Raw genomic sequence first — 14,836 nt, forward strand, 5'->3', positions numbered from 1 at the left:
AAAAATGAATTTATTCGTGAATTTATATCCACCGTTTCCCGTCATCTCGTTCATAAATCATCCCCGTCGAGGATGAATCCACATAGTGGAACGCGAAGAAACAACCCGCCCCCCGTGCGAGACTTTGGCAAGTTCTCCCTCGTGGAAGAATTCTTCTCGAATTCACCCTTTTGCCCGCAGTTAATCCCCCTGTATTGTTAAACGTCACGTAAATCGCTGTGTCAAGCGGAAGAATTATGATTCTCTTAACGGTTATCTAGTTTTTCCTTTTTTAAAAAGATCACTCGAAGAGACTTTATACGAGATAATGCTTTTTAATCGACTACTCGAGATAGAAATTGATCGATGCTTTTTTTTTTTGTCTTCGAGAGAATTATTATTGGCGAGTAATGTAATTCTTTAATTAAAATCGTTAGTTAATTTTATGATGCTTTTATAATAAGATACGTTAAAAATGTTAATTCAGTAATTTAGGAAACAATGGAATTGAGGAGAATGTATTCGAATAATTTTCATCGACGAATAATATATTTTATTCGCTTGTTTTAATTGAAATTATTAATATATATATATATAATTATAATAGAATAATATATAGAATTTTAATCTTTTGGAAGTTTGGATGCTTCCACACGTGAAATAAGATACATTAAATATCTTAATTCAGTAATTCAGAAAGCAGTGGAATTTGAATAATTTTTATATGACGAGTAATGTATTTTGCACGTTTGTTTTAATTAAAATTACTAATTTTAATCTTTTAGAAGTTTCGATGCTTCCACACGTGAATTAAAATACATTTTAAAAATCTTAATTCAAAAAGCAATTGAAAAGAATATTTTCAATATTCAAATCATTTTTATCCACGATGTCGTTCTTTTATTCGCTTGTTTACTAATTGAAATTACTAATTTTAAAATTATTAATTTTATTCGAATAATTTTTATCCATCAATAATATTGTTCTTTTATTCTCTTGTTTTAACTGAAATTATTAATTTTAATTTTTTAGAAGTTTTGATACTTCCACATGAATTAAAAATTTCAATTTATTAATTCAAAAAACAATTGGAATTGAGAAGAATATATTCAATATTCAATATAATTTTTATCCATCAATAATTGTTCCTTTATTCTCATGTTTTAACTGAAATTATTAATTTTAATCTTTTAGAAGTTTTGATACTTCCACATGTGAATTAAAAATTTCAATTTATTAATTCAAAAAGCAATGGAATTGAGAATATATTCAATATTCAATATAATTTTTATCCGTCAACAATATTGTTCCTTTATTCTCTTGTTTGATATTTTCATATATGAAATAAGATACATCTTAAAAATCTTAATTTAGTAATTATTACATTCAAAAATTATTATATTATATTCAAAAAGCAATGGGATTGAGAAGAATATATTCAATATTCAATATAATTTTTATCCATCAATAATATTGTTCCTTTTTTTTCTCTTGTTTTAACTGAAATTATTAATTTTAATCTTTTAGAAGTTTTGATGCTTTCATATGTGAATTAAAATTTTCAATTTATTAATTCAAAAAACAATGGAATTGAGAAGAATATATTCAATATTCAACATAATTTTTATCCATCAATAATATTGTTCTTTTTTCTTGTTTTTTTCTTGTTTTAACTAAAATTATTATTTTATTTTAATCTTTTAGAAGTTTTGATACTTCCACATGTGAGGAAGAATATATTCAATATTCAATATAATTTTTATCCATCAATAATTTTGTAGTAATTATTACATTCAAAAGTTATTATATTACATTCAAAAAGCAATGGAATTGAGAAGAATATATTCAATATTCAATATAATTTTTATCCATCAATAATATTATTTCTTTATTCTCTTGTTTTAACTGAAATTATTAATTTTAATCTTTGAAAAGTTTTGACGCTTCTCCACGTGAATCAAAATACATCTTAAAAATCTTAATTCAGGAAGCAACGAAATTGAGAAAAATATATTGGATATCGGAATAATTTTTGAAAAATTGATGGCAGCAGTTGAAAATTCAACGGGGCTGAAAGATGTAGGAAAGCTTGTGGTTTTGTGGAACGGATCCGTGGGACGAAAGTCAGTTGGAATTGACAGAAACTGGGAGAGCCATTGGCTCCAGACATCCTGGCGCCGTCGCGACGCTTCCCAGCTTTTGGCAAAACACATCCTATCCCCGCCGTGTCCTGAAAGCGGGCGCCTAGTTTTTTTATGGCCTCCGCCACCGCGAACCCCGGTTCCCCCATAAAATCTCGTCTCCTCGTTGCCCTGACCCCCTACGACTTCTCTATATCTCCGCTGCATCCTCCTCCTGTTCCTCTTCTTTTCGTGGAATACGAGCAAGCTTGATGATAGCGGAGCCCCCGCCTCTGGAATGGGGAACGGCACGTGTCGATCTAGAAGATTAGTTTCCAACTACGAATAGCTTTTGTTCGTCGTTGGAAAACGAATGGAATTATTCCACGATTCGGTTGTGCAATTGATTTCATTCGAAAAGTTTCGTGTAATACTCTTTTCATATTATTGAATTAATTCTCAATAATTTAACTTTTTCAAGATAAGTCGATTCTTTGGTCTTTTTATGTTATTTTGTTTTTGATACACGAGAAAGAAATTCTTCGAGAGATATCTACCAGGAAGTTTAACTGATCCTAGGAAAAAAATTGATATTTTTCTTCGATAAATTTCGTTATTTATTCAAAATTCCAATTCAGATTCCAATCTGAAATCCCAAGCGATTTCATTTCTTCGAATTCACGATACATCGAATCTGGAAGAAATCTGATTTTATTCCACCGAAACCATTGGAAGATATTGATATTTCTCGGTTGAGTTTCTACGTCATCCGTACACCCATTCGTGGAATAGTTGACTCATTCTTCTACGACTTGGATGTATCAAACTCTCGGAGAGAGATATCAATCTGATTCGGTGGCAAATAAAGTTTTCTCCCGCGGAGAAACTTTCTAGAATGAGTGTACGCGTGATTTCGACGACAGGGCGCATCGCGAATAGGACAAAGGGGGCGATAAACTTGTTCTGTTCAGAAGGAGAGGGAAATTGGTGGAACGAGGCATCTCCGGGGGAGGGAGAGGGGGAAGAAGGCAGTTGCTCTTATATTTATTACCGTTCAAGGACGGAGAAGTTGGTATCTCATGGTTTGGTCCAAAAATGAGTTGGCACGAGATCGACTGACAAATGATCAATCGATTCGTACGTTCGCCCATCCAAGAGATGTTAATCGTGATAAGATGTCGGAGATGGATGCCCTTTGTTTCCGTTCTTTGCTGTAGGGATTGAGGTAATGGATGATTTTTAATTGTGTAGCGATATTTTGTAGGATTAATTTGAAAGATTAAAGTTAAGATCCATAAAGGAGGATTTTATGTGTATATTTTAAAAAGTAGCTCGTTAATATTGTTAATATATTAAGATGGATTTAATATTCTCTTCTAGCAACTTTTATTATCATATTATATTTTAATTTCAATTTTTATCATTATATTTATAGCAATGCTGTCAGAATGTTACTAAAAAGTTTTTTCAAGTGTGATTTCTTAATAAAAATAGGAATTAATAATTGTTTGTATATTGATATAAATAATATTTGAATTTGCAATAATTATTGGAAAGAAAATTGAAATAGTTTATTAAAAAACTAAAGATTTTTATTTAATAATTATATAATTATAATGTGTATATTTAAATTGTTTATTTCAGAAAATATTTTTATACATATTTATTTATTAAAAAAAAAGAATGTCTTAAATATATTGAAATATTTGTAAAAAATGAAAATATTATCGTCTAATTCGACGTAAGCGGTGCTTGCTCCATCTTGGAGGCCGCGTAGGAAACGGATGATAAGGCAGGCCAAGGCTAACGTTTCTCGCAGGAGAAAAAGCTTTTTCCTCGTACGGTAAAAAAGTCGAGATGAATGAAAATTGAATTACAAGCGCTCTTCTGGCAGTTGTCCAGCTGAAACTTTTCTCTTCGACTTTGTTGGGAGCGCAAGATTTATCTCTTGTTATCCACTTTTGAATCAATGTTGGTTTGCCCTCGTTTCTTAAAAAATCCTTGAGAAACGATCTTAAAACGTACCGCGGCGACTTTCTGTAAATATACGTCGCATCGAAATAACGATTTGTTATAAAAATAATAAAACGATTTATTAGTTTTTTGTTTTCACTCACAATTTATTTGAAATTTATAAGACAATCGAAATTATAAAATTTTACGAGATAAATAACAATAATTTTAGAAATAATACATTATGACAGAGAATACTGCTCGTTAAAATTGTAACGCTGTTACAATGATAAAGTAGACACGATTATTAAGATCTTGGCAACGAAATACTACGACCTTGCGTCATATTATTAACTATGTTAATGTTTCTTTTATTTTTATGCAGTTCTTTCGTGTTTACATGTCATACAAGACATTAGAAAACGTGAAAAAGCATTAAAAAAGATTCAAGACGATTCTAACCTTACTTTCGATCAACGTTCAAACATCAATATTTCTAAAAAGATCTGTAAAACAATTACCATAAAATTAATCTCCTTTGATCCACTTATTTCCTTTGAAATTATAACTATGCCATTGAACATCTTTCTAATTTCAGATGCGTGATATCTCAAATAGGCCAGATACGAAAATTGCGTAGAACTTGATATCTATAACGATCAACAAACGTACTTTTCTCGATCTCGATCGACTCTCGCGCATTTGAAATGCAGGTCGTGCCCACGTTCGTCCGGTATATCGAGCATCGCCCACGCCCCACGACAGGTCTATGCACAGGTGCACTCTGTTCGGCGACAAGGTGGAAAAAGGTCGCCCACGTAAACGAAGAACGATCGGGTCCGGCTTGTGACGCGCGAGGAATGCGAGGAACGCGCGCGAGTTTACGCTGCCCACGCGATTAGAAGAAGCAACAGGCTGTTAATCGTCCATTTTATTCGTCAATGATCTCGTGGACGTCGATCGTGGACGTTGCTCGCCACGTCGAACGGGAGGAAATCGGCGGCCACTTCCTTCGAACGTAGATAAATAACGGAAGGCCGAATGTGTGTCACCATTTCACGCGTATAAACTCTTCTCTACGTGATTCCGTGGTTATATAAAGATCTTGCATCAAAAAGAAGAATTGTTTCTCGTTTCGTTATTTTTATAAAGTTGTATGGAGAAAGTGCGCGTATGAAGCTCTTTTGGACGTTTATTTTGAACGGATAATGAACTGGCGAATGGCAGTCGAAGTGGTATATAGTACTTAATAGTGAGTGGTGCGTTTTAGAGGTTTTACGGTAGATTTAAAATGAAGCGTGAAGATTTATATTCGTCGAGTGCGTTCGGTAAGTGCGATGCTTTTTGTGCAATATCGGGATCAAGTTGAAGTTCGTGGATTGGATACGGATTGATTAGAAGAGCGGTGATTTTTCGAGGGATTTTTTTTTTTTTGAAAGAGAAAGTAAGTTTAGATTTTATTTTATATCAATATTTTTACATATTTATAAAGCGTATCGTATATAAGTAATAATCTTTAACGTACTATCAAAAATTATTTACATTATAATTTGATGATAATTTTTAATAATTATTAAAATAATTATATAAAATAAAATTTTTTACGTTTACTAATGTACGAAACTTGTGATGATGAAAATGAACACATTTTAAAACTATGCAAATTGCAATTACGTGAATAATACACGATAACAAAAAAAACGTGATGTCATCGATGTACTCATACTCTAAGAACTAATATTTCTAGGCTTCGTTCTCACTCTGTTATTCAACAAGTTAAAATTACGTGCTGTTGGAAGGAAATGGAATAAGAAAAAAAGAAAAGGAAAAAGAAGAACAAGAGGCTAACTTCTGTTTATATCTGCCTATGATGAATTTTTTTTTAAATGTGATTTCCACGGAATACGATACACGGAGTAGCGTAAAGCGCGTTACATCATTGCATACTACGAAATACACGCTTCTGAATGGAGACTGGCATGACCAAATTTGGTGCGGTCTCGATTCTGTATCCAACGCTGGATTTATTTCGAAGTTTTCCAATGGACGACTTTAACGAACCTTTTAAAACGTTTCGCTGAATTTTCACGTTTTTTTTTTCCAATTTTTTCCAGAGTTCTCGGTATAATTTTCAATCGGGACGATGGATTTTTTTTCAATCGCTTTCCTTAATACCGTCAAAACCCTTTAGGGAAATGAAACACGTACAAAGGCCCTTCGTTGTGTTTTCTTGTCACGCGCGTGAGTTTGGATCTTTTTTATTTTTAGAGGAAAGTCTGTTTATTTGGATTAGTTATTTGCATGAAGACAGGGAAGTATACAGCGTGTCGAGGCCCGTGCGATATCATTATCGATTATCAGACTGGTAGAAAGTTTTCCAAATCGGAAATATTCGCGTAATTCGATATATCTATTGTTACTTGGAAATTATTTATCGATAATTGTGATACGCTTTCTGGGTATTTATCGAATTTATTTAAATTTTATTATTTTGTAATTGAACTGCAAAAATACAAAATTTAAATGTAATATTTTTAACGAAAGTCAAAGAATTTTTCATTGTATTCATATATATATATATATGCAGTAATATTAATATTTAGTAAAATATAATAAAATTTTTATGCAATGGATTTACATATCGAAAGTAATTAAGAATGATGATTATTATATAATTATTTATATAATAATTTACGTTTTATTAATTATCCAATTTATACGTGGCTGCATTTAAAAATATTTTACATTAATACAATTTATATATAATTGCATTTCAAGATATTTCATTGATAATTTCATTTATTATATTCATATATTTATATCAAATTATTGATAAAATAAAAAAAATTTTTAAAATAATATGCTTTATCATATAGTTATATACTTTACTTTATATTTTATTTTATCATTTAATTCATTGTTGTATTTGTAATTGAATTTTTAACATCGTTTAAATTCTAATTTATTTCGATTAATATTACGACAATAAATATAAAACATTAACTTTCCAATATCGCAATTATCGTTATAATTGAGTATCGGAACTTCGTTAATTTTATACTGGAATATTAAAATAATTGAAAAAAAATATTTCGTATTCGAAAATCGATAAAAAAAACTAGAAAGAAAAAAATATTTTTCCGTGCCGTTTCTGGGTACTCAAGCTACCTTAATTTTTTCGTGACTCGAGCCGTCACTGACACAACGAACGAGAGGAACACGAAACTGAAACGGCCGGGAGTCGCAAGAGTGTTGTCGGACGTGTGGTTGTGGCCGAAGTGACAAATTGATTTTGTGCAACGAAACAGGGCTTCTTTTCTATCTATGGATATTTTTCACGGTGAGTAGAATCTACCAATGAACCGATAATATCTCGAAACCGGCGGCTGGTGGTGATGCCGCCGGTTCCTATTGATTTTTCCATGACTTCCGACAGATGGGCGTGCTGCCCTCGTTTAGACTTTTCCAATCGTTCCTGTTCATTTTCTCGCCGATAAAACGCGAACTCTTGTGTTATTTTATTAATCGTTCAAGTCTGTATGCAATCTCTCGACCGTGCATGACCGTATACGTCTGGGAGTCGGTGCGCATTACGGGCGAGCTAACCTCAAAAACGAAGGGAGTTGGACCACCCAACGGGTGTCTCCCGAAATAGAGATGATTCACAACATCGCGACAAATTGACAGTTCGTATCCTTTCTGCATCAACTTTTATATGTGCTTTTGTTCCATATTTTGCAAAATATAATATATCGAACAGATTTTATAAAATGCTGTGTTAGTGCTAGTGCTCCGATGCTCTTCCCTCTTTCTCTCGTGTCTCTCTTACGTTTCGTTAAATGCGCGACGTGCCAAAACAATAGGACCGGAGAAAATCAATAGGCAGGCTGTAAGAGGTTAAATAGGGAAACCCATCTGCTACCACTGTGCACGAGACTTTATTAAGTTTCTGCGTTTGGCTAAGTTCGCTTGTGTCCGGGACACTAGAAAATTCGTTCTTGTTTCACGTCGACGATTTTACGACGCTTTTTAATTCTTCGCGATGTCAGCAAACCTTTTGTGTTTCTTTTTTTTTCTATTCTCTCCCTTTTTTCTCATCGCGGTAATTTTCTCGAGAAATCTTGCTAGAGATTTTTTTTCCTACTTAAGAGTATCCTACTCTTAAAGGTAATTTTTAATTATTATTTTTTTTTAAATTGTATTTTAAAGATTTCTTTGGAGAAAAATTTGTTTTATACATATAATATTTTTCTTCTTGATGTGTAGCAATAAAAATAACACGTCATACGCCAGTGTTCGATCAACTTCATTTCTTTGAGAATATCGCCAAAGTAAAATCCATTTGGTTTTTTAATAGACTGGATCATAGTGACTTTTTAAAAGCGCGGTTTATTGGATTTTCATTGGACTTTGATTAATTTTTACCTTTTGATAATCGCTAATTATTTTCTTTTCATTTATATTTCATTTCTTTATTTCTTGTAAAATTAAAACATTTTTATCGATTCTATAAGTTATTAGATTATTTGTTATCAATTACTGATTGGAATTTTTTATAATTTTTATATATATTACAATAATTTAATATGTAATAATTAAAAATAAGTCAGAATATAAATCTATAAACTATGTTTCAATTTTAGAATTTAAAAATTATATTCTCAGAATAAACATGATATTGAATTTAATTTTGTATTACAGGTACTACAATGAAAATTGATATCTTTTAGGAAAATATCATAAATTTTATCTTAAAACTTTATTTATGACAACTAGAATTTTTTATTAAAGTGATTTAATCAAAGAACAAAATATTGTAATTTTCCAAATTTTGTGAATAATAAATTCGAAACGATAAGAACGGCGATAAAAGAAAAAATATTTACTCATTAATTGTTTTTTTAAAAAGAAAGAAGACAAGCCAAGAAAAATATATTAGTGAAAAGAAAAGATTCGCCTGAATAGTTTTCTCAGCTGCCTGCATTCGCGGATTTAAAGTTCTTAATTCGCGCGGTGCGTGACCAATGCTCTTCCGCAGATTTATTTCCGTGGAATTAAGGCAGACTCACAATTTAATTATTGCGATCCACTTGGAGCCTGTTGGGAACTCGGCTTTAAGGTTTCATTGAGTTTATCCGAAGTGACGATCTTTATTTCCCGATTGATGCGAATAAAAAGGCCTCGCGGAAGCGGAACAACCCTCGTGACTCGTTTCGAGCGGAGATCCAACTCCAGATATTGCCATTCGAATAAATTACGATATCGAATCGTTTGTATATAATAAATTCGTCAAAATTTAATCATTAATTTTTTTCTTCTTCTTCTTTCAAATGAATTCTCTTTTAAAATAAAAAATTTCGATCAAAGTGAGAAATATATTTTTGTTGCTAGGTTAGTTTCTTATCGTGTAATAAATATTATGCAAGATATCGATAAATATGTAATAGGTGATTATTATTATTATTAAAATTGTTAATAATTTTTAAAAGGATATCTAGGGTTAATGTGTTGAGCGATTAATGATTATTATTTATATTAGCCAATGAACGAACTGCAGATGTTCATGCAAATTTATATTTTTGTAAGTGCAATTAGATAGCAAATAAAATAAAATATATAAAAATAAACATTTAATCAAGAAGTAAAATAATTTTTGGAGATTAGAAATTCCACGTAGAAAAATATGCTTTATGAAAAATATGTTTTCGCAATGAAATAGAAAGTATCTGTTTATAAAATAAACATTGAAATATATAATTCTTCCATTAAATATATTGTTATTCAAATAATATATTATTTAAGTCAAAACAATAAGATAAATAATAAATATGGTAGTAATTTTATCGAATAAAATAAGCATAGTCACAGATAATTAAAATTAATAATATTTGTTTGGACATTATTCGAGTATTTTTGTGATATTTTTCTTCCCTTCTTCAATTCAATTCTTTTAATCTTACTTTTTTCCTTATCGTTGTTTCTTTAATATTAAAATCCACGTTCTAAATTTTATGTACGAAAAAAATTTTGTATTACCATTAACTAATTACAATTGTAATGTAATATTGCAAGATGCAGAATGAAAAAAAACGAATGAAAATGAATCTTTTGAACGTACAATAAGTATAATAATAATAATAGTAATCCAGCATATCTAATAATCCTGTTTGAAAGGATTGTTATTTCTTCCTCATAATTTTCTTCTTTCTAAATTGCCCTTTCCACACTTGCGAAGTTTCCTTATTTTCGAAGTGTCGATGGCATTACTCTTACGCAAATCGATTTTTTTTTTTTTTTTACGAATACAGAATACTCGTAGAAAATCGCAAATTACTGTTATTATTACCGATGGCTTGAACGCTATCATTCATGAATTAATTATTATTATTCCGTCGATTACGATAACTCCTATAACCTTAATGGTCGCGCGTTCAATTTATTTTGTGCGATTGGTTTGCTTAATGCTGGAAACGAATGAATGAATCGAGCAAACTAAATTTATGCTTTCGTTCGATTCGTGCAAACGTTCGAATCGGTGCAAACAAAAGGCGAAAATAAAATAAACGGAATTATAAGCGCAGATTATCGATCATATTTTATTAAACCGAAATGGCGAATGTCTTTTCAAATTTTCCTTTATTTTTTTCCTTTTTAAATTTTCCATTCTTCTTTTTTTTAAATAAAAATAATAATAAAAAAATTTCAATTTCGATCATCTTGCGCGCTCTAATATTCACTCGCCTAGTTTCATCAACCTAGTTGTCGATAATAAGAGAGCTCTAGCCAAGTGAACGATTAAGTCAACGGATCAAGTGTTATGCAACGCGTAATAAAGTACATTAACCTTATATGTGGATTAATCAATTCTGAGATAATATAACGATGCTTGATATTATTTTCTCCTGCGAGAATAGAATATTTGTTTGTTGGATTTGTAAAGGTTAAGGAAACGAGTTACTCAATTTGCGATAATCGATTTCCTTTTCCTACGACAGTGAGTCACAAGTTAGCCAAAACACACGCGTCTGGAAAGCAGAGTTCCGGTGTACGAGGTGTATAAATAGAAATATGCGTGTATGTCGTGTGAAGCACACGATGGATGGAAATAGTGCGTTCTTCACAGTAACATATAGCGCTAGTACGGAGTGTGTATGTAAAGTAACTATAAGGGAGTTTGTTACACGTACACGTGTTTCCGCGAACAACGTAATGGAGCTGTATCTTCTCGGTCACATATTATACGTAATGAATTCCATTTCGTCATCGACTTGGCGATGATCTAGCCAAAAATATCACGTTTCGCATCCTGCCTGTTTGAAAAATACTGCCGAGATCAATTCTCGAGAGTTTTTAATTCTTAAGAATGTATATACGAGAGTTTTTACTTTTTAAGACGGATGAAAAATTGTTTTAAATGAAATTTCTTTGGATATCTTTTTTTTTTGGAAAATTACGAAAAATTAAATTGTATTAAAATTGTACGTGGATTAAAGAAATATCGACGAAAGAAGAGGGATTAGGGATTCTTTGGACAATTTTGAATAATTTGTTATAAAATTAAACGAATGTTGATATATTTCATGTTGTTGTAATTTTTTTCTGGCTGCGATTACACCGGTTTTTTTTTCTAAAATGGAGAAATATTTTCTAGACCGCTGTTTCTACTCGTTACTTTTTACATATTTATAACCATAATGTCATAATTTACTTCCTGTCATTGTTATTATCTCGTTGCCGGTTTGTAATATCGACATTTTCTTTTTGCATTTGATTAGAACGCACTCGTAAACGAAGATAGGACTATTAGCATTTTTTTTTTCTTTCTTAAGATTTTATTAATGTAACAACTATCGGTTATATCACTAGCCCCTAATCACTCCATTGTAATATTCAGATATCCTAATCTAAAGTACGTGATCATGATCCTTACTTTGAAGCAATACTGTTGCTATGACTCACTTTTACAAAGAATGTTATCTGAATCGATATTTGAAAGCTAAAAAAGTGCATAATCTGTTACAAGGTTCTCTAATAATGTAGCTAGTCCTCAATTATATTATTCTTGCTGCTTTGTGCTTCAGTTTTAGGTTGATGGAATAAAATAAAAATTATTCCACGAAATTTATGAAATTTTCACGGATCTGAAACGAGATATTTTATATAAATTTATTTTATACAAATATTTGAATATATTTTTTATATATTTAAACGCAAAAAGTAATTATTAACATCGTGTTTGATATGAATAATATATCGAGATAATAAAAAGATAGCGTAGAAAATACAGCATTGTATGAAAATTTTAAATCATTTTTATTGTATTATTTAATATTTGTAAAATCTAAAATTAAATATATTCTCGGGAAATATTTCAATATTTTGTTGTTAATTTTTTTTCTTTTCTAGAAATTATTTCTTATATTCAATGAAATAACCAAATATAAAGCAATTATTTTAATAATATTTTAATATTCGAAATACATATATGCAAAGACAATATACATACATAATGTCTGAACACGAAATCTATAATTAACTTGGTCATTTTCATGTAATTATTGGCACGAAAAATGTAAATCTTCTAAATGTAAATGTAAGTATTAAAAAAGGAAAAAAAAATGGAACGAGTATGCATAACAAATTTGCTAAAATTCATCGTGCTTAAGTTATAAATATTTAAAGAATTAAAATTCTTCGACGTTGATTGGTCACGATTCACGTGTTTTATGAACACTATTGGAGAAATAACTAAATATCCAGTGAATAGGAGGTTAGGTTAGGAAAGTTGACGCATGTCATCAAATATTTTCATAGTAACGCGAAAGGTACTGGGGTAATTTTGGATAATCATGCAATTTCACGGTCATTTATTTGTATCTTTTCCCCGCCAGATTTATTTCCTTTCTGTGGCTTCGTTTCCCTTCAAGGAAACAAACGACTTCGTTACGGGATCATTATGTTGATTGGTAAACGACATTGAGACGAAGCGAATATTTGTAGCCAATTATACGTCTTGTTACATTTGATGCTAATTAACCACTTGTGTATCGATCGTTTTTATATGTCATGTCAATATAAGATGATAACAATATCATTCGTAAAAGGAATAACATAACCTCAAATTACCTTTAAGAAATTTTACTTTAATAAAACTTTATCCTTTCTCTAAACTCTAACTCATTTTTTATTTTATTATCTTAAATGACGTTTCTAAAACGTTTTTATATTTTAATAAACTAATAAAATTTTGCATATAATTATACATATTTGATAGAACCTATTTAAATATATAATATAAAATTAATGTTATAAAATTGTACAAATTTTAAATTTAATAAACTGTCTCGTATCAATAATGAATTCTCTAATATTATTAGTTGATAAATTATTGCGCGAAAGAGTATTGAAAGAAAGGAAAAAGGATATCAATACAGTTTATTTCGGTTTAACACGTTGTTTGAGAGGCGCTATTAATCACGAATGCACAATCTCTGTTGTGCTTTTTATGCATAGCAAAACAACAGCATGTCTCGTTACTTTTTCTGCTACATTACGCGAGCTGCCAAGGAATTTATTTAAAAATATACGATTGTTCCATTGAATTGCCTTACTTGGAATAAAAATGCAATGTTGTTTCGTAGATGTCGTTGTCGTCGAATATTTATTTTCTGATACTCGGAACTTTTAAATTACAAAACAAGGATCATATTTTAATAAAATTCCAGAAACTGAATTTTATGAATTATAATAAACTTTGTTGTTTATTGAAGTGAATAAAATCCGGATCGTGTCAATTATCCTTCCTTAAGGTAAAAGATAGCAATAATTGTTTAATTGTCGTTGCAAAATATAAAGTTCTGAAGAACAAATTTGTGTAATTTAATCAATTATTGCTCAATATTACGAAGTATAAGGATTTTTGCAATAAGTATTTGTCAAAATTACTTCTTCAAATACGAAAATTAATAGAAATGAATCGCAAATTCTCTTTTTTACTTTCGTTTCATTTTTACTTCGTAAACTGATCGTCAGATATATCTGCTCTCGATTTTTCACATTTCTTATTCTTTATATGGTTACGTAAATTACACGCTGACTCTATCGTGGTAAGTTCGGTGGGATTCATTTTTCTGTGACAAGTCCAACGATCAAAACTTGCATGTACGTACGTATTCAATATACCTGTATCATTATTTGCAACTATCGTATTCCTTGGATTATTTATTAAAATTTTTCGAGTAATTTTATTTTATAATTATTATAAATATAATCAAAATATTTCACTTTATAATTTACAATATTTATAACTTATGAATAAAAAAATATCACATGTTTCCATACAATAAAAATACAATTGAAATGATAACGAAACGAATGCAGAGATAAAAATGTATCGTCAAATATTTGGATATATTTTTCTTTATCTTTATAATAATTTAATAAATAATTTAATTTTCCAATTCTTCTTCGTGTTCAAGTTTCGATAAACGATCGGAACACAAACGTCGATTAAGTTAAAAATGACACAGAAATATTCGATATTTTTTAATTAATGCTTATATATGCATACTACCGCCATCTATCCACGCGGTTAAGTAAGAGCAAAGACTTCCAGCTAATTGCTTTTTCGATTAGACTAAAGGAATGCATTTGCAGTGCGTATAAATCAATTCAGACGTAAATATAAACGCCTCGAATTTTACATATTTGATCGATATTTAAAATGCAAGAGTGCATTTGCACGATCAAATAAAAATCGATGTATCAATCAAGTTCAAAGATAA

At 30.2% G+C, this 14,836-nt stretch overlaps 1 protein-coding gene and 1 long non-coding RNA gene across 5 annotated transcripts in view; one reads left to right on the forward strand and one right to left on the reverse strand.

Moving 5' to 3' along the window:
* Positions 1–3,720: 3,720 nt before the first annotated feature.
* LOC114578279 (uncharacterized) lies at positions 3,721–4,716 on the reverse strand. Its single transcript, XR_003699099.2, has 2 exons — positions 4,574–4,716; positions 3,721–4,136 (listed from the first exon to the last, which is right to left on the reverse strand). It is a non-coding gene; the product is annotated as an uncharacterized LOC114578279 (long non-coding RNA).
* A 526-nt stretch (positions 4,717–5,242) lies between these two features.
* The window catches only part of LOC108004002 (talin-1), a 56,417-nt gene continuing 46,823 nt past the window's right edge, over positions 5,243–14,836 (forward strand). For 2 of the 4 annotated variants that reach the window (XM_062084118.1, XM_062084117.1), the window contains exons 1-2: positions 5,378–5,496; positions 5,800–7,392. The gene's annotated coding sequence lies outside the window, so the exon portion shown is untranslated. Of the gene's footprint in view, positions 5,497–5,799; positions 7,393–14,836 lie in introns of all 4 variants that reach the window. The other 2 variants (XM_062084120.1, XM_062084119.1) reach the window with 2 other exon arrangements.

This window comes from Apis cerana, linkage group LG13, assembly GCF_029169275.1.
Source record: "Apis cerana isolate GH-2021 linkage group LG13, AcerK_1.0, whole genome shotgun sequence".
NCBI lineage: Eukaryota > Metazoa > Arthropoda > Insecta > Hymenoptera > Apidae > Apis > Apis cerana.